General features: G+C 40.9%; 1 protein-coding gene across 1 annotated transcript in view; it reads left to right on the plus strand.

Moving 5' to 3' along the window:
- ALK (ALK receptor tyrosine kinase) overlaps nt 1–27847 on the plus strand; it is a gene marked incomplete at both ends in the record, with an annotated part of 301668 nt that overhangs the window by 112973 nt on the left and 160848 nt on the right. The gene's annotated exons all lie outside the window — the stretch shown is intronic.

Raw genomic sequence — 27847 nt, forward strand, 5'->3', positions numbered from 1 at the left:
GAGATATTTTTGTAGACATTGGTACTGTATCATACCCTTTGAGGGTCTGGTGCAAGGAGTACTCTCATGTGTGGGTATGGAATAGGCACCTAAACCAACTTCCAGCCTTGTCTGTATTTGATCTCTATAAAAAGATGGACCTTCCGTTTTTTAACTTTCTTTTTTTAATGTCAGCTTTAGTTGCCTTCAATACTTTATTGCAATGAGTACCAGACACTAAGAGTGTGTTGGTTTTCCTTTTAGGTTTTCCTTTTATCCGTTTTCAAACTGCTACATTTAAATGGCTATGCTTCACTTCATCCTAGTGTTAGTACTGATCAATTTAACGTACAGAAAATTATCTTCTTGGTTTAAAAACAAACAAAAAGGAATACTGGATTTATTGAATTATTTTTTCAGAAGTTTTCAGAGTCTGACTCTCCTTTATCTCCATGGGGTCGAGATACCTGGGCTCTGTTATGTACTTAACAGCCTGTAAAAAATCTGTCTATGGCAGATGAGTGCTATTTATTTATGGGTTTTCTTTAAATCTTGCCAGATTATAGTTAGAATGTTTGATACAAAGGGGACTTTTTAATCTGGACAAGTAATTTCACCGATTTGGTGTTCTTCTTCCATAGTTAGCAAAGTGATTTGTTCTTCCCTTTTGAATGAGACTTAGCAAATCTAAAAGTTGTTGTCATAATAATTTAATGTGTATGAATATACTTGAAATCTGTGGTTCTTCAGAAGCTCGTTATTGAAGTAGTGTGGCTCAATTGACTTCTTGGGTAAAATACCATATTACTCTTAGATCATCTGTATTCATCAGCTTTCAAGGAATGCAGATAGAGACCATTAATTACTTTTTGTCAACAATGAGTTCAGCAGGTCACACTGATTATGCAGCTGGTATATCATTTCATGTTTGACTGTATGTTTCTGACTGCTGCACAAAACTTGTTTGTAAGTGGGGAAAGATCGGAGACAAGTGTAAGGAGTTTTCAAGTTACAAAACTGCCTTGGGGAGCTGAGCTCTTAGAAAGTTAAACAAGTGTCTTCCCATTATCCTGAACAAAATGCCCTTGGAAGGCACTGATGAGAGGGGAGGGACAAGGAACTGTATGGCAAGGCTGCTGCCTCATAGCTCTAGGCAGAATCCCACTGGTGCAGTAATTCTGGCTTCACAACTCAAGGGTTCCTCCATGGCTTTGCAAAATGGGGAGATGGCAGGAGGGCTGACTAGATAAGCAATTATTTTGTTCTGATTATCTTATGTTCATCTTAGTGATTGAAAGGACGTGCAAAAATTCTGAGGGATGGTTCTAAAGCAGAAACCTGTAGCTCTGGTGGCATCAAGGTAAAACCAACTCCTGTGCCCAGCACTGGGGTATATTCTTTTCAGAATGTCAGGACTCACAAAACTTGGCATTCAGTTGCTATAATTTTATCTGGTGGTTAGGAGTAGACTCATTATACTGGGACCACAGAGAGGAATGAATCAACAATGAGCCTTGTAAGAGACAAGTAACTAAGTTGCTGGGGAAACTGGGAATTGTTCCTAGTAATCTTGTTTACTAGTAAATGCTGTAGTCTGTAAAAGCAGAAATGTTTCCCTCTGCCAATACAAATTCATTAGTTTGCAATTTACAGTCTAAGTTGATACAAAGCCAAATTCTGCAAGAGCAAAGTTTTATCTGCAAGGAGACTGTGCTGTTGGTGTAGTAGTCAATTGACTGGAAAATGTATTCCCGCTTTCCTTGAAATTTAGTTTAAAAACATAAATGCAAGTGGATTTGTCTAAATAATGTTCATAAATGATAAGAACCAGAGAAGGTGGCAACAGATTTCCTCACTCTAATGTGTTTCTCTAGAGCAGCTCAAGGAAAGGAGGAAACCTGGAGAGCCAGAGAAGGAGGTTGGTTGGAATCACAACCTGTGGACCGCTGCATCTGCTGCCACAGCACAGAGCAACATTGTTGGGGGCTGAGCAGCTGTGGGGACAGGGAGGTCTGTTGTAGGGGACATGGCCTTGAGCATGAGTGCTGTGGATCTGCAAAGGTCAGGGCACTGAAAATGGAAAATGGGGCAAGCCCTCTCCCTTCAGTGGCATAAAATGAGGAGAGTGACTGCAAATGAACTCTCAACCCTTTCCAGGGAACCTTTGCTGGTGGACTTTAGGGTATATACAAAGATGCAGAAGTTTAGGCACGCAACCTTGGAATACTGTCCTTTTGTACTTAAAATGTCTTCAAAAGTATGTTATTTTTTCAATAAAACAATATTTCAGGGCTTGGAGTTAGGGTGAAGAAACCCAGAGAGCCTTGGGTTCTAAATTCTGAAGTAAAAAATGGCTGGGTTTGAAGCATTGTCCCTTCAGGAAATCAATATAAAAAACAATTGGTATTAATGTATGAAAGGGCTTAGGGTCTATACTTAGAACAGGAGCTGTTCTGCTTGTAACTATTCTTACCTTTCATGTCCTTAGTTATCTCCTAAAAAAACCACCATGTAACTTCTGTGTATGATGTATAAACCTAAATGCTACAGCAAGAGAAGGTTTCAAAATTATTTTGTATGAAATCAATATAAAATGGCAGAAACCTAAATTTTTTGTTGAAGATTCAAGAGAAGCTGTCAGTCACATTGATTTATTTTTGATGGAGGTGAAACTTGTTTAGGCAGTGCAATCTACATCCTGCAAACCAAATTGTTGGGGTTTTGTTCGCTTGTTTAATTTCACAAAGCATTCCTATATTTTCCTTGCAGAAATATCGCTTAGGTTTTCACAGAAAAACCTTTATCTCACCCTGGGGTTTCATAGTAGTCACTGGCAGAAATGCCATTGACTGGTACCTTTCACAGGGCTTAGTCTTTCTTCACTAAAGAGATGTGTGTGATTAAACTATCCCAAAAGCAGGGGGGTGAAAAAAAACCATTTCTTCCCTTAATTTTTGACTGGGAATCTCATCCCTGTTAGAGAGGCCTTCTCAGTGAAACATTTAAGCATGGGAAACATCCTGGTTTCCAAAAAATTGCATGTTTCAGTTGGCTTGAATGGTTTCATTGAAGGATCAGTCCTACTTTGGACTGTCCTGGGGCATCATGGGCACTTCCAAGCAGTCTCCTGCTCAGTCTCTGCAACTGCTTCTCTTTTTTCTGTAACACATTCAACATTGTTCCTTTTTTATGTTTATAATGGCAATTACCTCTTCTTGAGTAGAGGTGTATTTGCAACTGAATAAAAATTTACAATAGTCTTTGATAGCTTAGATAACTGGATAATTTCTGGAAGAAATGCTATTAAAATACTTTAAAAACATATCCTTTTTAAAAAGAGAAGTGGCCTTTTTCTTAAAGGATTTTGTATACTTTACTGAGGTAGTGCTATTAAAGGGAATGATTAGACATGTTTTTATTAATAATTCAGAAGGACACAATCCCACTTCTATTTGTAGCCCTGCCCAGCAAATCACAGTGTCACATTTGGAACTCTGTATTTCAGCTTACTGTCCTAAAGTAAGAATGTATGTGCTGGCATGGTAGGGATATTACAAGACTGAACTTGGAAAAACATCAAAAATCTTCTCATCAGCTTTGCTTTAAGAAGCACAGAGCTCATGCAATATTAAATTTCGGGGGGGGAAATAACTGTATTTTCTCCTTAATTTTCTTCATATTTTCTAAGTGTTTCTTTTCAGTCTGGAAGCAGCACACTGCTCTGACTTGCATTCTTATAAATCTGGGCAGTATTGTTTCAGAGTGTTCTTTTCCCAGAAGTGGGGATTCTCTGGCAAGCTGTTGCCAGCCAGCACCCAGCCAGGTTTCATAGGGTTGGTGGGACTGCACAGAGTTTTAAATAAAACTGAGCTGTGATGGTTCTTTCCTTGGGGTCACCATTTGTGACAGTGATCACAGGGGTCCCAGGATGAGAGAAGAGATGAGAAGGTTGACTCCATGTTCAGAAGGCTTGGTTTATTATTTTATGATATATATTATATTAGAAACTATACTAAAAGAATAGAAGGAAGGATTTCATCAGAAGGCTGGCTAAGAATAGAAAAGGAATGAATAACAAAGGCTCAGGCTGACCGAGACAGCCTGGACAGCTGGACTGTGATTGGCCATTAATTAGAAACAACCACATGAGACCAATCCCAGATCCACCTGCTGCATTCCACAGCAGCAGATAATCATTGCTTACATTTTGTTCCTGAGGCCTCTCAGCTTCTCAGGAGGAAAATCCTAAGGAAAGGATTTTCATAAAACATGTTGGTGACAGAGCTGTGAGACTTCTCTGCCATACTGTGCCACTACAGGTGTGATCATATAAAGAAATCAAACCGATGCTGTGGTTTAAAATCTTTTGGGATGATTGTTAGGGTTTTCTTTGTAAGGAGGACATCTTCAAAGTTCCTTTTAGAAGTGAGTGCTATTTGTTGGGTTTCTTTGGTGGTGGTGGGTGTGTTGCTTTGTTGTTTTTGTTTGTTAGTTTTTATTTCCTTTCCCACAACACAGGTTTAAAAGTCACTTGCCTTTGTAGTATCCAGTCCCTCCTCCTTAGGCTGGGAGGTCCATAAAGCCTGAAAGTTGGAGTCTTACTCATTGCTGGAGGAGCACTTGCAGTACATTCAAACCAGCCTCCAGAGACATCACATTTGCAGGCAGTTATTTTGAGCTTGGGAAAAGCTTTTGAGTGGCATTATTGTCTTGACATTTGATTTAATGCATGAAGTTCTTAAAAATGTTGCAAGTAGTGAAAGATGGTGGATAGGATAAAACTAAATTACTCCCATCATGTGGAGCAGCAGCAGGGCAGCACTTCCCTGCTAAGGTGTCTTCCCCTGCCCTTTCCTTGTGTGGGGTGGTAGACTGTGAAGACTGTTCTTCTTGGAGTCACGTTTGGTCATCTGTGGAAAACAAATTGGTTAATAGATTTTAAGGCCAAAGGAGACCTTTTTCATCATCTGACCTAGTAGTGAATAGAATTGATCTAGTAATCTTTGTATTGATTCTGGTAAGTTATTTATTAAAAGTACAGCTTGATGAGAGATGGCTACCATTTGCTTTGCTTGCTGGGTTGAGTGGCAGTGTGTAAGGCACACTAAAATTTGTCAAAGTTTTTCATGTTTCAATTTTTTGAAGAAAGAGGATGAAAAAAATCATGTTTCTGATAAAGGCAGTAGATTGCACTTGTAATTTATGTGGGAATCTCAAGAGACTGAAATATAGGAAAAGGATTTTGAGGATAGAAAGGCCACGTTCAGTTTATCCTTTATACAATAGTTATCCTGAAAATTAACTAATTACTTGGCTTAAAATGTCTGGTATTTACCTTATGAAAGAACTGCTTTAAAAGATGCCAAGGTCAAGACTCTGTATAAAATGGTGGTAGTCAAATCTCTTCCAGGCTCTGCATCCTTTCACAGCCTGATCCAAAGCCATGTCACTGGTACTGAGAGCTGTAGCCAGGTACCAGCTCCCTGAAATTTCTGCCTGTGCTCCACGTCCAGTTCAGTTGTGAAGTCAGAGAGCACAAACTGAGCCTCCCACCACAGCTGGTGCCTGACTGCAGTCCCAAGTTCAGCTGACCAGCTGATGTTATGACCGAAACCTTTTCTGTGTCACTGCCAAAACAAATGTCTTCTTACAGCCCCTATTGCCATGGTTTTCTTCCTGCATGTCATTTGAGACTGAGCTCTGTTTTGGTACCAGTTGCTTGTACTATCCTTTTTATTTATCAATTATTTCACCTGTTATTTATGGTTACCCTACCTTTATGACTGTTGAAGTCTTTGTTGCCTATTGTATTCTTCTCAGGGTATATTATATAGCAAGGCTCACTCTATTCTCTCTTGTGAAAATATTTCCTTAGTACCCAGCTCCTCTCTGTCATGTTGTAAAACTCATTTCTCAGCTCTGAAGCCATTTAACTTGTCCCATGTTGATTCTCTAGTGTTCAGAATGTCAGGATCACCTCTTTAATCCTTTAAAAATACTGGTTTAATGCTGAGTTTCTCTTCGAAATTCTCTGTTATTCTAAGAGTTATTAAACATAAAATCTCTAATATTTTAGATAACTCCTTTAGCCATGTCTTTCAGAATATGCCAGTGTTACCCCAGAGTAAGTCAATGGTGTTCAAAAGAACCCAGAAGGGACAGAAAAGGCAAGTGTTCAGTGAACAGTGATTTGCTCAAAGCTGTGCCAAGTCACAAGTGTGATCTGAATCTACAAATGCAATATCTATGAATAATAAGCAGCCAGGTAAAATGTTGAAACAGTTGCCAACAAGTAGTAAGCACATTTTTTGTACCCCTTATACCTGTTTTAAAAACCCCTCCGACTGCAGTTGTCTCCTGAGCCAGCACTGAATGTGTTGGTTTTCCAGTGGCCAAGGATCCAGAGGATGGGGTGTGTCTGGACAGGGATTTTGGCACACCACCATTAGAGTCAGTCAGCTGAACTCTGTCTTGGCAAGACACTTCCATTTTCAAAGCAGTCAAGAGTGTGATCAAGAAGTTCAGCTGCAGCCAGGTGAAATGTGATCTGGGCCTCTGGCTGCTGTTTTGAACCAGAAGTAGCTCAGCTGCTCATTTGAGTTGAATTTATTTTAAAAATGTATTGTCCTTTTAAAATGCATGACTGCAGTGGGTCAGTCTGAGCAGGAAAGGTATTTCTTCAGTGCTCAGCAGAACCTCAGCTGCTCTCACACTGGAGTGTGTCTTCTGATAGCAGAAACTCAGTTTTAAGTGACTGCATGGGATAGACATCAAGTGAGTCTGCTCTTTGATTTCAGTTGGAGGGCACTAACAATTTATATGCAATTTTAGACTAAATGGTGAATGTGGAGTCTGGTTGGCCTGTTGGGGTTTTTTTTAACATATTGTGATTGTTTGTATGAGGTTCATGTATTCCCCTAAAAATAGATTACATTTGTTTATACATCATTGAAGTCTAAGAGCAGAATTTTAACATTTTTGGTTATTTTATAATAGTTCTGGCTTTAAGAAAACATCTGCTTCATAAAATATCACTGTTAAATTCTTGTAGTATTCGTCTAGGGGTTTCACACACCATATTTTAAAGGTATGTTGCTAAGCCAACAGATGTTCCTGTATTAATTATCATACAGGTCTTCCTTCTTTTCCTTCCTTCTTGCTTTATTCTACTTCTTCCAGATCCATGGTGAAGGGTAGGATACTTCACCATTTCATCTGATGGAGTGAAATAAATGCTTTCTGCAAGCTTTCAGCATTTTAATTAAATATGCAGATAGCTGAGGAGCAGTATAGATTACATTTTTTATTAAAAACATGGATAAGGTACAACGTTAATCAGTGAAAAAGATCTTGCCCTTGCTTTTCTTAATGGATTCTATTAGTCATTAGATCATTAGAATGAGTTCAAAGCGCTCCCTCTTCGTCTCATACTGTCACTTTGCTAATACCACTCTCTTATGAGTCACCTTCCCTTTTAGGCAGTAATAAATTTTACCTCTCCTCCTCTCTTCTTTGCTTCCCAGCACCCACTTATTTGATTTGTTGTGTAACTTTCAAGGAAAGGCCATGTTACCTGGCTGAGGAGATTGAGAAAGATGCAACTGAAATGAAACAGTGAGGCAGTGAATTAGCTCTGCAGGTTCATATTCTGCCTTGATTTATATTCTTTCAAATGCTTTTGAAGCACAAACCATGTGCTGGTCTCTGGAAATGAACACTTCATCTCCTCCCTCCCCTCCCCCCAAGGCTGACATGAGCTACTTAAAGCAAATTCTGATTTATGCCATGGGCCAAGGCTTCTGTTTGATGCCTCCATCACTTCCCAGGTGGGGAGTTGAAACAGAACAAAATGCTTGGAGAAGTGCTCTTTGCCCCCCGCAGCCCAGGTGCGCTTGGGAGCAGCAGGCAGCTGGGAGCAGCTCTCTGTCTTGACAGCAATCAACAGTACCAGCGAGATATGAGATGGGTCATGGCTGTGGGACCTTTTCAGACTTCAAATCCAGCCAGTCACCAGGGGCTGGAAGTCATTGCTGTCTGCAGGGTGCTCGATGGTCAGTGGGAAAAGTGTTGGAGAGCTCTGTCTTTTCCATCAAAGCACTGTCCACAGGAGCTGGCACTAATTGGCCACCCCTGTTGGTGGCTTCAGCAGTGAAACCAAAGATTCTGAGCTGCCCTGTCAGTCAGTCCTTAGGGCAGATTCACATCGTGGTAGCAAGGTAATATGCTGGGACACGTTCTAAAATTCTGACCTATATACTTGTTCTAAGAAAACCACTGATTTTTCATTCTTTGAGCTGAGAAATTGGCTGTGAATACTGCATTTATTCCAATCTCTTCCCAAAAAATCTCTCTTCCAAAACTTTGCCTTTTCCTTTGATGTAAGAGAAAAAATGCACTGACCCTCACCCACCCTGCTACCATGCCCAAGGAACTGAGAGAACAATAAAAACTTGCAGCTCATAGCTGACTCATGGGACCAAATCCATAGCAGATCATGGAGAGCTTTGTAGGAGAGAATCCTGGTGAGGAGGGTTTTTAAGGAAAGCCTGTTTTGCAGGATCAGATAAGTGTTTTGTGCCCTGACTCTGGTAAAAAAAAAGGTCTTCACTAATAAGATGGCCAAGATATAATGAAGTGTCTCACCTGAAGAATGTAGAATTGAATGCTTCTACAAACACTATCTTAAGCATGTTGCTTGCTTGTCTAAATAGTTCTATTTGAAATAGCTTATTTGTATTATGGCTTAATTGTCTCCTTCTGTTTGTCTCTTCTTAGGAGTGAGCTGCATCTTTTATATTTCCTTGGGTAGCACAGGAGTGCTGCAGTCAGTCAGTCCTAGGAAGGAGTGTTATCTCTGAAGAGTTAATGCTCATCCAGTCAGAGGGTGTGTTTGCATTTCAGTGCAAACAGAAAAGTTCAAACAGTGAATTAAGAATGACTTCTCTAAACCACGTACTTCCTAAAGAGTGATCTATATTGCACACAAAGAGCACTTCAAATAATTTCCACAGGGGAAAAAAGGTGTTTGTAGAACTTTCCTTCTGTTTGCAGATTATTCATGACTAAATTAATAGAATATTCCTACGTTATTCAGTCATGGCAATGTGCACCTTAGAAATGCCTTGATAAGGTGTGCTTCAAAGACCATCTGTATTTGAAATAGAACAGAACAAGACTCGCCTGATCTGGTGGTACATCAGAGGGATATTTCAGGATTCATATTATTTGTAGTATAGTGGTTTCCAGGATCTGCATTTCTGGTAAAGGTAAGGTCATTTACAAAAACACTTCTATTGTCGAAGATAAAATGAAAAAGGTTATCTCAAAGTTTCCTGAAGCTAATGAGAAGACTACAAACCCCAGATGCTGAAATGGAAAATTTCAGTGCCCTTTGGATGAGGCCAAGTATTTATTTATTTTTATTATGGGATTGCATTTATTTATCAGGAAATACTTCTGATTGCCTTTAAAAGCTTTGCAAGACAAGAAAACAGTGAAAGAAACCTGGTTCTGATTTTAGAAATGAAATGTAGGTGCAAAAAGAAAAGTTTCTCCAAAGACCACAGAGTGCTGTGTGCAGAGACCTGAACTGTAGCTGTACTTCCTCAAAGGTTGTGTTTGCTGCTGAGTCTCCTGTGCTGGTAGCCAGATCTTGTTTGAGTTATGGCCTTGGCTCCTAGACACTTTATTAGGCATTTATTAGGCTTGCAGCTTGGTCCCAGAGATAAATTTAGGCAGTTGTCTGATATTTCATGATGTTTTCCCTTTTTTTTTCCCCCTTCAGTTTTCCTCATTACAAGCAATGTAACATGCAGCTGCGATAAATTTAATCTGATGACAATGTGTATGTCTGGTATCTGATTCATCTTTGATTTCATGGCTGAATCCCAAAGAAGGGAGAGAGAGAGAGGAAATTGGGGGATCATGGTGGAAAGCAGGATTTAGATGCTGGTAGAGATGATGAGTATCAGCAAGACTTGCTCAAGCAGAGAAGTAAGAAGCTAAGGAGAAACCAGTGTGCACAGGTGGAAAAATACTAAAACTGGAGATAAGAAAAAGACAAATTAAATATCAGTGATTTAAGAATGATTGTGTAAGGCCATCAAGAAAGCTGCTGGGTGCTTGTCACTGGAGCAGAGAGAGACACATACAGGAATTGACATTGATTGCTGGAATTCACCCATCCAGTTCCATCAGCAAAGTTCATTCAGTCATCCCCTTTACCTCTCCTAGACCACTTCACAGAATACAAATACCTTTGCTACTGCCACTGCTGAATGCTAAATAAATAAGTTAATCCTCTAACAAAATTTAGACATGAAATAAATAGGTCAATCCATTTATTCCCTAACTAGGGTTCAGAAGGATAATGAGGTTTGGCTGGAGGCAGCAGAGTGTCCTGGAAGCATATTGCTGTTTAGCCTGCTAATGATTGTGGTATGCTTAATCCTAATTCATTTTAAGGCATTCTTTTGTTTAGGCTTTAGAAAATTTAGCTTAGCAAAACATTGAAAAAAAAAATTTGAGAAACAAGCCCACCGACAAACAAAACTTTAGTGTCTCATGATTCCACTTAAAATAAGTGTAAATGTTTGTGATTTTGGTCTTGCATCCTCTCATGGCTGCTTTACTACCTTTGTAATTCAGCTGTACAAAGTCTTCAGAGAGGGTCCATGTTCATGTCTGTGTGTCAGACACTTCCATGTCTGTTCAGCTGCTCTGTTGATTTTGTAGGTGGTTACATATCTGAAGAACATCTCTGAGCAGTTGCAGTGGTGCTTTCTGAATGATCAGTGCCCTAACTTTGATTTCATTTCCTTCTTTCTCCCCAGAGAAAGTGTGCCAGTCTGTAAGGCAGTGTAGGAGGTATTTGCCATAATGAGGACATGACTCAATGAGGTGCAAGGGTATTCCCACTTTCTGAGGATTTGTAATCTAACTTTTATGAGAGTGCAAGAGAGTCTTGTTTCTTTTGCCTAAGCAGCAGACACATTCTGCTGAAAGACACTTGTGGATACCAGCTGAGGTCTTGAAACAGGGCTATATTCCTCTCTCTTTAGATGTGACTGGGTTGGAAAAGAGCTGCTTCATTTGTTATCCTATTTCATAGGATAACCTGATACCTAAAAGCTTGCTGGCCTTTTCTTAAAATGTGCTGCCTTTCTGGGCAAGTAAATTAAATCCCTATGTGGCATTTGATTACATGAGAATTAATCTGTTATGAATCACATTTTAAGGCTCAGATGAAAAGTGCTACAGAAATGCAAAATATTTATTGTGTCTTTTATGAACAATTCTCTTGTCATGTATGCATATTCACTGCAAATTCATATTGGCATTTACTATCCAAATATGCTCTGCCTTTTTTGCTGTTATTGTTGTAGGATTGATTTCAGTACAGTCTAGTTTTTGAAAAGCTTTCTTTTTTGAACTGAAATATGCAAATCACAGCAGTAGCAGAATCTTCAACTTCTTTTCCCTTTAATTGAATTTGGCAATTACAGTGCCATGGCACCTATGTGAACCACCATATGTTATTCATCCTTCTTATTGTTCTCAATTAGGGTGTTGTCTGGTATGGGGGTTTTTGTCTGCTTCTTCTGCAGTGATTAATATAATAGAGTTATAATCTCACTTATAATCAAACTTTCAAGAAAGGTTATTGGATTTGAGGTGACTTGTATGCAAGCAATTTCCCAACAGCCAAACTGAATGGTTGCAATTTATGGGTTGTCAAACCTTTATCATTTCAAGGCCAGATTATTACTACATCTAATAGACAGGTTTCTGGATTGTTGGGTTCTGGTTTTTTTTGTTTTCTTTCCATTTCAGGGGCAGTATCTGTGCTTCATTAACTACAGTGTAATTTCATAGGAGGCCATATTTTTCAGATACTTTGTAATTGGCTTGTTATCAAGGCAGCACAAAGCAGTCCCCTGTCACCAGGGGTGTTCCATGCATGGTGAGGTGTAAGCAGAGCTGACTGGAAAATATTATTTGCTTTCAGGAAAGAACACAGATTTCTTCTTTCAAACTATATATCCTCTTATGTATTAGGAAGATTAAATGTATATAAATAAATAAATATGTATATATAAAAGCTACCTTTGCAAGGAACAGGAGAAGCTTTCAGAACCATTACAAACATGTTTTCTATATGGGATTTTCTTGTTGTCTCCTTGCAGTAAGTGCCATGTGCATACAAGGAGTGATGTAGTCACTAGGCTTGGCACTTTGTGAATGCTAAAAGAGGGAGAGAGAAAGTGTGGAATAGTTCCTTGGCTTATGAAAGATAAAGATTGATTTTATTCATGACTGAAGTAGGTAATTTTCTAGCCATAGGAGAATAAATGTTGGGCTAGAAGTGTCTTTGTTTTCTCACTATATAAAGGTTTTACTTTCAACCTGACCATCATACTAAGGAACTATGACAGACATTAGAGCATTTTCCCCAAAAAATGACAGTTCTCTTATAATTGAGATAGTCCCAAGTCTCACCTGATATGCTGAGTGCTAAGGCAGGACAGATCTTTCTAATCTATCTGAAATAATAACTGCAAAATTGAAGGAAGTGTCAGCACCCATGAGAGGGTACATCATTGACAAAATGGAAAGGCAGATATGATTTGATTTTTTTTTGAAGCAGCTAGCTAGGGAGGAATGGTACTACATTAAAAGTATCTGAATTACAAAGGCCAACATTAACCAGCTCTGAAGGCTTTAGGGTGATCTTCATGAAATAAATGGCAACTGCAACTCTGTTTCTGTCTAGGTGAGTATCCACGTGCCAGAAAGCCTCTGTCATAAATTTATAGCCCTGCTGGAAGTCTAGAGGCCAAGGAACAAATTGCCACTATTATTTCTATGAAGCCAAGATTATTCTGTATGCTATAGTGTAGGTGGTGCTAACTTTACCCAGTGCTTAACCCTCCTAGAAAATATGAAATATTTTGGTACTTTTGAGTGTTGTTATATTTCAAAATGGTTTATGTTCCAATTGTTTATGAACCATGATCCTTGATCAGCCTTCATCTTCCCCACACAAGGTGTTAAAATCTTCAGATAGCAGGCTGTTTTCAAACCCTTGAACACACTTTAATATTTCAAGCAATAGCATCAAGTTGTGTTTTCTGTATATTGCTCTCTTTTCAAGGATTGCAGACTGAACCATATGGGACCATGGAGGTTGTTTTTTATGGCATTATATATCACTTTTCACCACCCTATCTGGTGTGGTTTGGGTCTTGCACACTTCATTTACTACAAAATAGATGCTTTTACCTTAATACAAGGTGATATCTGATTTCCATCAGATAGCTGTACCAGGTTAGTATTTCCTCAAAAGAGCATTTTATTGGCTTTGTGGCTGTGCAGTGGTATAAAATGGTTCCCAAGCTCTAGTTGTCTGCCATTTCCAAATGAAGACAATCTTCCATTTAGAAGCGTTCTGCAATTTGTATTTGAAACCTTCAAAAGTGGTAGAGCTTATACAGCATTTTAAAGGAAGAAAGCATATGTACAACATTGTTCATGATGAGGCTTTGGGAGACATTACAGTGGCCTCCCAGTTCTTAAAGGGGGCCTACAAAACAGATGGAGAAACTTTTTCAGGTAAGGTAGTGGTAGGATGAGTGGTAATGGTTTTAAATTGACAGAGAGCAGATGGGGATTATTTAGTAGGAAGAAATTCTTCCCTGTGAGGATAGTGAGGCAGTGGCACAGGTTGCCCAGAGAAGCTGAGTGCCCTGTTCCTGGAAGTGTTTGAGTCCAGGTTGATTGGGATTTTGAGCACCCTGGTCTAGTGGAAGATGTCTCTGCCTATGGCAGGTGGATTGGAACTGGATGATCTTGAAGGTCCCTTCCAACCCAAACCACTCTGTGATTCTGTTAATTTGTTTCAGGGTCACCCTTAAAGCATTTGTGGATTTACACTAATTTCTTTGCAAAATCAAATATGCCATGTGATTTTTTTCAAATAATGCCTCTCACACTCACTAGACAAGCAGCAATGAAAACTTTATTTACCATTCAAACTTGCCATCAGCAGCCATCCTTGGAGTATCCACTGCTTGTGAAAGCCTTTGTCTGACAAACAGTGCTAGAAAGGGATCCTACGTGAGGGTCACTGCAAAAAGAGCTCTAGGATTAGCAGGTCTTATTTAAACTTCCTAAGTATGAGATCCAGTCAGTATGCTTGTACTGACTTCACTTCTACTTTCTATGCAAATTGAAAAATTGTGTCAAAACTCACTGACACGTTTGTAAGGGACCCGTGTATAAAGCATAGCAAGAGATGGTAACTTTAAGTGAGACCTGTAATTTTTGGCTTTCATATCATGGTGCTTAGTTCCTGGCAGAGGTTTGAACATCAAATATCTCAAATCACAAAGGTTTGAAGATTCCACATCTCATTTGTTTATGCTGGAATGCTAAATTATAGCTTTGGAGAGAGGATGCTGGTTTCATGCACCTCACCAGCTTTCTTCTTGTCTCAGTCTCCTTCTGCTCAGAGTTCCAAATCACTTAATTTCCCTACAAGAATGCCAAAAGTTGAAAGTGACTGCTGCACCTTTCCTCCCAATGTGAGAGTCATGTTAGTAGGTGTATGATTACATTTAATAGGAAAAATAGGGTTCCTCTGAACAGTAAAATTCAGTAGTTGTTCAGTGCTGAAAGCCACCAAAAGAACACAATTTTTCTGTTTCAGCAGTTCTGTTTGCTGCCTTTTGCACATTTCTCCTAAAGGAAAAAACCTATCAACCATATCTAGAACAAGGGCTACAGCCATAGTGAGACTTAACTAAATTAAATACCCTGATAGCTAATCTTCAAAGATGGAAATGTTTTGAAGCTTTCTCAGTCTACAAGTGTCTGCCATGTTCCCTTCAAGAGCAGTTCCATGTTTGCAGTGAACTGAAAAGACTTGTTGTTTTCCCTTTTCTTTAAAAAAAAAACACACCAAAAAAACCCAACCAGTTTAATAGAAAAGCCATTAAAACCTTGCCAGTTGGGATGAAAAATGCTGCCTGCAGGAGCTGTGAGAGTGCATGCTGTCAGATATGACATACATGCACAAACACCTGTGGGCTTATTAGAGCCTCCATAGTGATGTGCTGTCAGCAGTCTATTTCTGCTGCATATGACCTTGCAATATTTCTTTTTATCTAAAAGGCAAAGAGGGAGGGAGCATTATTCAGTGAAGCTTGGGTATCTCCTGTAACCTTTATGGAGTCTCTGCCAACCACTTCATAACAGCCTGTAGCCCATTCACTCTGTGTAGGACTTGGGTTATTGAAAAGCCATAGCAGTAAATCCTGTGTGGCTGGATGTCATTGGAAATAGGAGAATTCTCTGCTCTTCACTGTTGTATTACAGCTTGCATGTCTGTTCCCTCCACTAGCTTATTCCTAGGGGAGTTTATTTTCCACCTTTAAAAAAAGACTGCCAGGCTGATTTAAGGGCACAAGTGATGCTTTCAAAAAACCATGGGTCTGTTGAACCTTGGATCATCTGACAGGTGGTCATAAGGTTTTGTTTGAAGTCAAAGAAAGCTGAATCTTGTCTGGTTTTAAATAACATCCCTTGCCACAAGATTTGGCAGCCTTGTGCTAATGCCTCCAATTAGGAAAGGAAGGCAGCACAATCATGAAAAGAAAGGTGGCCTGCAGGTGAAATGCAAAATTGAGGCAAATTATGTGAATGATGTAAAAGTGAAATAACAGGTAAGATCTCTCTTATTTCTATGGTGTTTTGCAGTATGGGCTTTTAAAAGCAGCCTTTTAAAAACTGAGGCCTAAGCATCTTTCCTTGCTGTCCTGTAGAACACCAGTGACCATTGTGAATTTAAGGACAATGTGGGTGGTTTCCCAGAAGTACCTTAAATTCACTCTGCTTACTTTTGAATTCTATCTGTACCATGTTGCATAAAATACTGCACCAGTTACCATGATGCATCCCTTATGAAATGAAGTGTTTCCACTTGTTCTCCACTAGCAGGAAAGTCATCTGTCACCAGGGTGGGAAGTGGAGGGTGAGGATAGTTGTATTAAGACAAGATGTCCCCACTCATATGCCAGACTTCTTTGGGCTCCTGAATCACTTCTGTACCTCCTGCACTTGCTCTCCAGCAGTAACATTCACTGGGGCTTTGCTCCACAGGGATAAGCACTGGAGGGCAATTCAGGCTTAGTGCAGACAGAATGAGGCAGCACTGAGGTCAAAATCCACAGTGTGTCTGCAGTGCAGGAACCACAAAAGTTTCATTTACACCAGCTTACCACTGAGATGGCTCACTGTGGTACTGATAATGGTAATGGCTTTGTGGTGGGGGCTCACTGAAACCATCAGCTGCAATTTCTCTGATGGGCAGACCCAACTTCTAAATTCTTGAGACTGTCATTGTGGGCTGTGTAAAATCCATGTTATGAGCCACAATCCATTTCCAATTCACCCTGCCATCCATTGCTTGTTCTGTTATCTCCAGACTAAAACTAGAGTAGAGAAACAGTCTTTTAATAAGACAGTAATTCTTACATTCTGCAGCTAGCAAAAGCCAAATAAAATGGGATTTCTCATTTATGCTATATCTTATGGAAGTGAAAAGAGCATAGAATAATTGTAACGAAGATAAATACACAAGTCATAACCTTTCTAGCATAACTATGCCTGTTTCTAGAAAATTAGAATGTCAATGAGCTAAAGGTAATTTGTTCAGGATGCCAGCAGAATGATAAGTCTGACTAGTTGCTTTTTTTCCTCATTAGATAGTTTCAGTAAGGCAGAAAAGTGAATGTAGTTGGTTGCAAGAGCTGTGTACATCTTTGCTGATACACCTTGACCCACCTTCCCCTGACAATCTATATGGCAGTTTGTTTCTTGAGGTAGAAATGCTTAGTTAGTTCTATGGTGACATTTCAAAGACATTTAAGTATTCTTTCTGGAAGAAGAAAAGTCATGTATCATGGTTGTGTAAAGTCATGTATCATGTATCAAAAGTGATGCATCATGGTTAGTCCTCTTTAGTTAAATTTCATGTAACATTCCTCCATTGTAGTTAGGCTTTGTGCTGTCAAAATTTGTTTTTTAAGATAAACATTTCTCTCTTGAGACAAAGAATTGATTTGTAAGTCATGCTGAAGGTAGGATTGCAACATGTGAGATGATTGGCATGCCCTGTTCAGTGGGCAGATCCCCCGTGGCCATGCTTTTTGTTTTTAGAGCAAAAGAGCTGTACAGTCTTTCATCCATAATGTGCATTGAGAGCTTGAACTTCTACAATTTGTACTCATGTGAAACCAACATTGAAGCCCCATGGGTATTTTCTTGCATGAAGAATGGAGACTTTTCCCAGCATTTTCACTGCTGGAAAAAGTAGTGTCCTTATTATTTCAGTCAGTTCACAGTATTCAGAGCCCAAAAGTGTGATAGGCAGTTTGCAGAACAAGTAAAGAAAAAATGGCTCTTCCTCAGCAGAAATGTAATTTTCAAGTGAATCGCAGTGCAATCACAATAAGAAAAGCCAACTGAGGAGACAAGGCACAGAAATTATGGTTTGTCATTGCAGCAAAAACATTTTGAGCTGCTTGTGCTTCAGTGGTCACTGTTGACATGACTGAAGCTCCTCTTTGTTTCCATGTGTGCTGCTGCCACTGTCTGTCTTTGTAGCTGCCAGCTGTCCTTTCCCTCATTCTCCTGGACTCTGGTGCAGTGACATGCTGAGGTGCTCTCTGTAAAGAGCTCTGGCCTTCAATGAGTCTCCTAAGCCCCACGGGGGAATGAAGTGTTTCAAATAATGCATTAGTCTTCCTTGGTACGTGTTAAGGCAATTTTATTGACAGATGATACTGGGAATGTGAATTTCAGTGAATTTCTTTGCCTTTACAGAGCTCAGCATGTAACAGCATGGGTTCAGGGAAAGGGCAGCATGGATTGGGAGAGTCAGAACTGGGGCTGGTAGTGCTCAGTATTCTCAGCCATGACCTAGAAAATGAGACAGGGTCAAATTTGCAGGTGATCCTCCGCTGAAAGGAGAGGACACTCTGCTGATGCAATGAATGGCAAAGCTTTGCTCCAGAGAGGCCTTGGTAAACTTGAGGAATGGCTGAACAGGAGCCTTGTGGAGCCATCAGAAGTAATAAGCTCTGCTCTTGCACCAGGATTTGCTGGTGCGCTGTCTCATTCCCCAGGCTGGGAAGTGATGACCTTGAGTAGTGCTGCTGAAGAGGACCTGAGGTTGTGGAGGACCCAACCCATAATAAGTAGGGTAGGCAGCCATCCAAAATAAGATAGGAGGGAGACATCCAGGTGGGAGAAGGTACTTATTCTGGACTGGTTGGTTGTGGTGAGGCCACACCTGGATTGCTGTGTCTGGCCTTGGCTCCCCTTCCCAGCTCAAGGGGGATGTGGGGAAACCGGCAGGGCGCAGTGGGGCTGCCGTGAGTTCAGGGTCTGCAGGATGTACCCCTCAGAGAGCTGGAGGGAGCTGGGCTTGCTTAGCTGGGGAGAGGTGAGCTGGAGGTGGCCACAGCCACCAGCAGAGAGAAAAGGTAAAGCCAAATCCTTCTCCACCATGGTAGAGGATACGACAGGTGGTGGCAGCAGCTTCCCATTTGGGAGGTGGGGGTTGGATTCCACAGATTCACCAGGTGCAGTGCTGGAACAGGTGGCCCAGAGAGGCTGATAAATCTCCATGCCTGGAGGCTTTTGAGAGCTGGCTGAGTGAAGTTGTAACTGTCCTCACCTAGTGTCGGTGAGGGTTCTGCTCAGGGCAGGGCATCGGATGGAGACCTGTGGAAGGACCTTCCAGTTCCTCTGGTTCAGTGATCCCATGTGGAAACAGTGACAGCAGTGGATAGGCTGTTTGCTTCTTTGTGCTGGAAGGTCTTTGAGAGGCCAGAACCAAGAGCAGATAGCTGGAGTCCAGTCTGCTGAGATCTCATCCCACCAGGACATGTAGCCTTCATCTGAACCATAGTCCCTTCTTCACCTGTTTCTAGAAAAGAAAGGAGTTTTATTTCACAGGAACGGCAGATTAGCTAGAGTTTTAATTAAACAGCTAACAGCAAGAAGCAGATGAAATTAGCTCTTTTAAATAAATGTTGCCATCATAAATAAGATTGTTGGTAATTGAGCAGTTTAGACTACTAATTCTGTGTCATGCCTGATTTTACCACATTATGAGGCAAGCCCCTCACTTTCGTATTGTCTTTTCCAATTTGGAAAAGGGATCTTTAGCATCTTGAGGTTTAATAATTTAATTTTTCTGCAATGATTTGAATTTCTAAAATGCTATCGAAGTGTGAAGTTTAACTGTGTTATTGGAGAACACATAAATTATTGAAGGCCCAGGGAACAGAAACTGTGTAAGCTGGTGGAAACCTCTTCTGTCATTGATTGCCTCAGCATTTTTCAGCATGTCTATCAACATTCAGAGAAAATCTTAACTCAGTATCAGACCTAGGGGAAAGGTCATTGTCCCCCTCACTTGTCTGCTCATTGAGAAATGGTATGTGGGTGAAGCTTGCTTTTTTCCTTGCATGTGAATGTCAGGTGGGGCTTTTGAGTGAGCAGAAGGAAAACCAGCAGCCAGGACAGCTTTCAGAGTAGAGCAGAGGGTCCTCAAAAGGTTTCTGCCATCTGCATTTCTTTCCATCCTCTAACTGCTGTGCCAAGGCACTTACCTCCCTTTTCATCCTTGCAATGATGACTTAGGAAAGCACAGAAAGTATGAGGAACCTCTAGGGCTAAAAGATGAGTGAAAAGCGGTCTGCCAAAAAAAACTGGCCTGCAGAGTGATACCTGAGTTACTGACAGGCAGGTGGATCGAAGTGGTGTGGACTAGAGATGGAGGAAGGATAGCTGAACCTTAGGATGAGCAGGGATTTGGTGACAGATGCTTTATGCTATGAGGCATTTAACAAGCTCTGGATAGCATCATCACATTTCCCACTAGTTACAGTGACAGCTGGCCAGCTAATAGACTCCTGGCACTGTGTGCATGGATGTACATGCATGTATGTGGAGAAGATGATGACAACAACAAATTGAAATGTATGAGACCTTAAAATGCATCATCTTGTCATGATTTATCTTATTTGTTATCTGTGGACCAATGTCTTAGATCTCCAATGGTCTGAGTTATGACTCTTGTGCACTTAAAGCTGACCTAATGGCAGAGTCTGTGTGATGAGTTTAATCCTGACAGAGAATGCAGAAGGAGGAGTGCTACACCACAGAGATTTAATTAGGTGCCTTCTCCTGTGGCTTTCTAGCTCTTCAGAGGACTAACCTGCAGTACTAACTACTTGTTTAACGTGGTCTCTGACATCACTGAACTGCAATTTTGTTCCAGGCACATTTCTATTCAGGTACTTGTGCGTCACAGTATTGCTGAACTTCCTAATTTTTTAAGCTTCCAGCCTCCTGAGTGTAATCGAATAAGCACACTCGAGGGCAAAACAGCAACTGGAGGCACAGCACTAGGCTTCCTTTCACACCCTCCCCTTAACTACTGCACAGGCTGAGCTGCTGAACAGACATTCTGCCTCCCTCTTTTTACTGACAGGACCAGCTTCCTCTTAGCTTTCCCTTTAGGTCTGTCTTGCTCACAGTGACAGAAAATTCTCCCGTCCTCTTGTTCAGAACAGGCATCTCAAAAGCAACTTGCTGTTCGCCTCTGTCAGCAGCAAAAGGGAAGATGCATGTTGCTTAATCAGCTGTGCAAGGCAGAATTATTTAAAGACTCTTCTGTCATTCTCAAGGAAAGATTTTAATTTCAGCATTGAATTTTAAGTTTTTAATTAACTAACTACTTTTTTTCAGTTCAGTGCTTTTTAGCTGGGAGCGAACGTTGCTGAGTCATTTAGGAATTGGGCTGTAACAGCATCTGGCTCTAGCTCCTGTTACAGAAGGCAATACCTGGAGCTTTTAATTGTTTTCTTCTTCCATCTGACTTTCCTTTTGAAAAACTGGATCTAAACTGCTTTGTGAGAAAAACATCTTTTATTGTTGTCTGTCTAAAGAGTACTGTGATCAGCTCCAGTTTTTCCATATTACTATGCTAGGGATTATTGGAGTTTAAACTGATAAATAGCAATGAATCTTTAAAGGGTGTTCATTTGGACTGCGGCTCACGCACTGCACCTGAGCATAGGGAAGTGACAGGGGAAATCTGTGAAAGAATTGTGTGAAGGTCACTGATAGGAGACTCCTCCCTCTGTGTGTAAGGCTTCAAGGTTGCCTCCAAGAGAATAGTTAAAATAATAAAGAAAATTTCTGGGACTGGAGTGTGAGAAAATGAAGGCCTCTTGTCTTTCCTAGCTTCAAGTCATATTTCTATGACACTGCTGCAGTTCCCAAGGGTGGCAGTGAACACTAGTTGTTTGAGGGATAAGATTATATATGTGTGAAGACATTGAATTTAGAAGAAATCATATGGGGCAAATCAAATTTGTTTGATGCCTTAGTAACAGGACAAAATTTTACTTCATTTTGCTTTGATGGATTATTGGCCTTCCCCTTTATACTTAGGAAATGAAAAATACTTGAAATAGAAGATAATTTTTAAAGAGTTTTGACTTGCAGATCTCAGCTCTGATAACAATCTTGGCTGCATGCTGTTTGCAGTTGTTTAATGTCTGCCCTAACTTGTCCATTTGTAAAATGTATGACATGCCCACCAGAGTTAGTATGAATTCATTAGAGCTTCTGAATTGCTCTTGCATCATCCAGGGAAATGTGCTCACACTCCTGCTTGGTTTTAGGAGTGAAATCCCTGTTCTATTTCAGCTAATGGCAGGAACTCTGATCGACTCCCAAAGAGGTAAGATATCATCCAATTACCATAATTAGATGGTTAAGAATTGTTCAGCTCCAAGTTTTGTAATAATTCAAAGGCCGTTACCTCCATGAATTTTAAGTCCAAGGCAAGTATAGCAGGTTGCAAATCTTCTGGTGCTTATGCAGTCACATTGCACTCAGCGCTGGAGACCATTCACATTCTTCACATTCAGCACATTTTGGAGCCTTGATGAGGCATTTAGAAAATCTGTGTATATAAGCCCAAAAAAAGTATAACAGAATCTTTTCTTTAATGTTGTCGCTCAGGTAGTGCCCAGTTCTTTCATGGCTTTTGCCAACTATTGAGCTCCTGCTACGAGAGTTTTGCTTGAATAGTTAATTTGAAAGTCAAGTGTGAAATGAAGAATGCAAAGACCAGCTCTGTGGGATGTTTTGTGATACTAGTGGAAATGTTCTCTCCAGTCAGCATCTCTAAAGACTATAAAACTTGATTTAAATAATTTTTTTTCTACTGTACAGTCCCCAACAGACGTTGACTGTTAATAGTTTTTACAGCTCTAATTTAATCTGGTAGAGTATTGAACTTGTACGTGAAAGGTAATAAAATCCTTTTAGTAGGAAGATGGAGTTTATGTTCAGAATAACAATCTATCAGTTTTGCAGGATTGTTAAATTGCTGTTTTATAAGTATGATCAGATTAAGTCAGCCTAGCTGTATTTTTAGTCTTGCTTTTCACAGAATCACAGATTTGTTAGGGTTGGAAGAGACCTCAGGAGAGAGCATCCATTCCACCCCCTCTGCCAGTGCAGGGTCACCTGGAGCAGGTGACACTGGAGCATGTCCAGGTGGGGCTGAATGTCCCCAGGGAGGGAGACTCCACAGCCTCCCTGGGCAGCCGTGCCACTGCTCTGCCACCCCCAGTGCAAAGAAATTCCTCCTCATGCTGAGGTGGAGCTTGTTGTGTTTCAGTTTACAGACACTGCTCCTCGTCCTGTCACTGGGCACCGCTGAAAAGAGCCTGGCACCATCCCCTTGGCACCTGGAATATTTACATGCATTGATGAGATGCCCTCTCAGTATTCTCTTCTCCGCACTAAACAGGCTCAGATCCTGCAGTCTCTTCTCACAAGAGAGAGAAACCCTCACCATCTTTGTGGCCTCTGTTGCTCCTCTCCAGCAGCTCCATGTCTGTCTTGTGCTAAGGAGCCCAGAACTGGACACAGAACTGCAGATGTGCCCTCACTAGGGCCAGTAGAGGGGCAGGATCAGCTCCACTGCCCTGCTGGCCACACTCCTCCCAATGTGTTCCAGGATCCCATTGGCCCTCCTGGCTGGAAGGACACCCTGCTGGCTCAGAGTCAACTTGTCACCCACTGAGGCTCCCTGGTCCTTCTCCACAGAGCTGCTCTTCATTAGGCCAGCCCCACCACATGCTGGAAATCCCAGACCTCAGCCGCAACCTGAGGAATTGCCTCAATGTGTTTGTCCCAGAAGAGCTGTTTGCTATTTTCTGAGGTGAAAACTTTGCTGAGGAGCCCTATTTCCCACTGTGACTTCTCAGGCTGCTATCTTTTTGGGCTGCACCCACCTTTCCTGGGCTGCTGGCTCAGAAAGGTCCAAGGAAGCAGTGGGGTTGCACTGACCTCGATGAGCATCACGAGGCTGTTGAGCAGAAGAGCCTGACCTGGCTCTGCCTGTGCTTTTCCCCCAGGACTGACCAGGAAGGATTTAGGATATGAGCAGTTAGCAGGGTGCACACAAGGCTGTTGGGTAGCTGCCAGAGGACCAGCTTTTCAAAGGGGCTTGCAATAGGATTCCAAGTTTACCCAGTTCCTAGGGCCAGAGGAATGGCTCTGTGTTGAGAGCATCTCAGGGTTGCTTCAGCATTCCCTGGCTTGAGTTTCAGGTGGTTTGTGCATCCACATCAGATAAGGATGTTGGGCCAGAGATTGTGGGAATGGGCTTTGTTGCTGATGTGGGTTTAAGTAGTAGGCTTACCAGTTTGTATTTCTTCACTTGAAAACTTTTTTGGACAGGTGCTTTGTTCGTAGTGTGTCTTTGCCTGCATAATACTTTAACATCAGTTTTCTTGTTTATAAATAATCTGTTACCTCATTAGTCCTGAACAGCACAACTTGAAGCTGTCTTCATCACCTCAAAAACATCTTGCTACTAAGCTGATAAACCATCCTTCCCTTTCTGTGACATGAATGTTAAAATGTTGTAAACAAGTTTCCAAAGGATCAACAGCAATTTTTCATGCAGGATATATTAATTTGTCTTGTAATATTCCTTTTATGTCAACTGCAATAATCTACTGTGCTTAAAGCATAAATATCTTTTCATGTGTGTTTGTCTGAAGTGACAGCAAGTTGCCAGAGATGTTATCAGACACAACATATGAGGATGAGTAACACCACTGCCTTATGACTGCAGCTATTTAAAAGGCAGGGAAAATTATTTACACGCTGAATATTATTGCTAGGTTTGTCACACAGTATGTGAGTCTTTAGAGGGAATATGAAAAATAAAGTATTAGCATTTAGACCAGCACTTTCTGGAACACCACAGAGCAGTATCAGCCAGTAGTTTTTTTTGTCATATAACACAAATGTGGGCATATTGGGGGCAAAATACTGACTGCTGTTCCCTCTGCAAGCCTTGGGTTCTGTGTGATGATGAATGAGCTCAGGACCCCAGAAGTGCTAAGTGCCTGCATCTGTGGGTGTATATCTAGTTACAATTTCATTACTTTAACTGCATTTCTTCAATATCAGCCTCACATTGTGCAGCTAGGGTCCAATTTAAAACCTGTAGCAAAAGAGTCCTGCAGTGACTCATTGGTGAAGATCTTTGTGATAAATAACAGACCCACCAGAGTCCTGAGCTGCTGAATGTCACGCTGGCAGCCTGAACCATGATGGCACCTTTCATCTCAGCTTTTGTCCCCTGGTATCTAAGCAGCAGCAGAAGTTTGGTGGAAGCTGCAGTGCTTTTTCTAGCTATTCACCCAGGGGGATCCCAAGAGTCTTATTAGAGCTGCAAGCCAGTAGGAGAAAATAATGACAAGGAAATTCTAGCTGGAACCTTAGAGTCATACAGTCTACAGAATGATCTCAAAGCATGCCACATGGATTCCCACTGTGGGGAAATACAGGTGAACAGGGAGCTTCTGGTTTTGCTGAGAAAGTCTCTTGCTGTGAAATAGAATGTTCTTGTGTCCCTTGGAGGGATGTAGAATCGATCTCCAGGTGATCCCTTACCTCTGGGGAGCAGTCTCTAGGCTGATCTTGGAAGTGGTGGTCATATTGATCCTGTGGAGGAGCATGTCAGGCAGTGCCTGAGAGATTGTGCTTTTGTGGGAAGGGAGAAGCATAGGGATTTGTGTTCAAAATGTATAATTTCTCACTTCAGATTCATTAATGATTCCTTTGTGAGTGGCATGGCTTAATCCCAGAATCTTCAAGTTCTGCTGTATAAAAAAATGTCTGTGGTATTAAAGTAAGTACCCCCATTTCATCTTGGGAAATTGTTCCCATAACACCAGAGCTAAGTGATGCTCTGATAGCTCCTTGCTTGGCACTTACAAACTAAAAGAGCAGCGAGAGCAGAAGGAGAATGCTGCTGCAGACAAGGAAGTCACCCATGAGATAGCTGAGCTTTCAAAAGCAAGAACAAAGTTGTGTTTATTCTCTCCTTTTTTAAAATAAAACAAGCATGTATAGATTATAAAAAAATACAATTCCTTATAGCTCTAGTATTTGCCCAGGTGGGTGATCTCCCCCAATGTATTCATGGGAGGACATTTCTGACAAAACTGTGCTGGTGGTGGGGCCAGCACAGTGTAATGCCTTGTGGAGCTGTGCTCTCTGCAATGATTTCCTGGGCACCACCTCACAGCAGCTCCTGGGGGCTGTTCCTCCTGGCAGAGGGTGCTGGGGCAACCCCACCATGGCCAAATCCTTGTAGCAACATAAACCAGCAGGTACAACTGGCCATGTGATGAGTAATAAGCTGCAACTGCACAGTGTGAGCCCTGCAGACAGAGAGTAAAATAAAGGAGTCAGAACAAAGGAGATTTGTGGCTCACAAATTTGCTGTAGCAGCCACCCTGGCCTACTACTGGACTTCATTGACGTTTCAAACCTGACCTCAAGTCAGAGCATAAGAGGAACTATCCTTGGCAGCTCCCTTGATTTAGAACTACTGCAAAAAAAGAAGGAATGAGAGCTGCCTTTGTTTGTTATTTTTAAAATCTGACTCCCTGTTGCAAGGCAGTAAGATGTGCAAATGGCTCTTGCACCTGGCAAGTTACCATCAGCAATTATTGCAACACTTAGTGTCTTTCTGCCACCAGCAGAAATCTCTTTGCTCCCTTTCATGTCAGAGATTTCATCGTTCTTATGGGGATGGTAAAATTAAAGCCACAAGATTTACTGCTCTAATTCTCTTTTGTTTGCAACAAAAGGGAGAGATAGGGAAGGATGATCTGTGTAGCTGGATTTTGTATTGTTGGGGCTTTTTCTCTTTTACTGACCAACAAAAATAACTGACAAAAACTTTGTTTAAATCCATCAAACAATTCCATTAGCAACTGTATTAAAGACTATTATTTAGACATATGAATCTTGTTATTAAGGAAAAAAACTGTGACTTCATTTCACTCTCCTCTGAAAATCTTGACATCTGAGCAGGCTGTACTTAATGTATTTCTTCATGTTTCTTTCATTACAGATGTTTTCTAGTTTTAGATGTCATTAATGTGGTGTAAATGTCAAGAACACTGTTTTTGACAAATATATCAAAAATGCTGCTTATGATAAATGTATGTGAGGGAAACAGGGTTTGATAGGAATCCAGTTTTCATTTGTAGCCCTTCTTTTATTGCCCTTTGTGTGACCTGAGATGATTTGCCAAATCAGACTTTTTTAGAGGGGACTTCTGTGAACAGAAGTGCAGTTCCCATGTTCTAAGCCAGCACCTGACAGTGAGCTGCTAAAATCAGAGCTCTTGACTCTCAGTTCAGTGGAGAGAATTGAGGACAATCAAATAAGGACAATTCACCAGGTACCTCAGGGAAGGAGGTGAACTGCTGCAGGAGTGGCTGCTCTGCACCTCCTGCTCCAGAGCTTACCCACTGAGGTGAGAAGGAGAAAAGGAGAATTTGTAGCTCCTCAATAGTATTCTTTAGACACCCTGGACATCATATGAGCCACGCTCAGTGATGTAGGAGATCATTTCTCTGAAGCTACAACCTTGGCATTTTCAAACACAAGCTTCTGCTCTGGCTAAAATTCATGCACATTGAAAAATAAGCTTCAATTACAGCCCTGTTGAGCCTTAATTTCTCTCTCAATGAAATTACTCTTCATCAGACCTGCATGTTTTCAGTATTAACAGACAGGCTGCATTAATGGATGCTCCAGGTAATCAAGACAATGAGATTTCATTACCTGACCAGTCTTGCTAGAATTTGTGGAATATCATGCTGTTTCTTGCTCTGAGGGTTAGTCCCTTTCATTTGCCAGCTGCAGGGCCCAGTGTGCTTGTTCTGTGGACAAATTGATAAATTAGTCAGCTGCCGAAAGGGAGTCATTTGACTCACCTGAAATGAGCAGCAATGGGATGAAAATACATTACCTCTGTCCCACTGGATAAGCCTCAGATTGTATTGAAATAGAATTAGGCCGAGGGAGTCAATGTAGTGGATAATAATGAAATGTTTAATGTGGATTAGCTGCATATAAAATTAATACATTAGAATGAATTGCTGAAGAAATGAAACCGTGTCAGACCTTTATCCTGTCTCTAATATTAGACTTAAAACTGCTGCAGTCTTCTGTTTATAGAAGAGCATAAGAAAAGCCATTGGATTTGTGTTCTTTATTTGGGTGAGAGGACTAGATACAGCATAAAATATTATAAATAAATATGTATATACCAGAGCTGTCAAATCAGAGTCCAACAGAACCAATGCTAATATACTTGGGTCTGAACCAGACCTGAGAGGTTACAGACAAGAATCTAAAGCTAAAACTCCTTAATCACCTGTGTGAGCTTTTTTCTTCT

This window comes from Fringilla coelebs (genome assembly GCF_963513975.1).
Source record: "Fringilla coelebs genome assembly, chromosome: 3".
Classification (NCBI taxonomy): domain Eukaryota; kingdom Metazoa; phylum Chordata; class Aves; order Passeriformes; family Fringillidae; genus Fringilla; species Fringilla coelebs.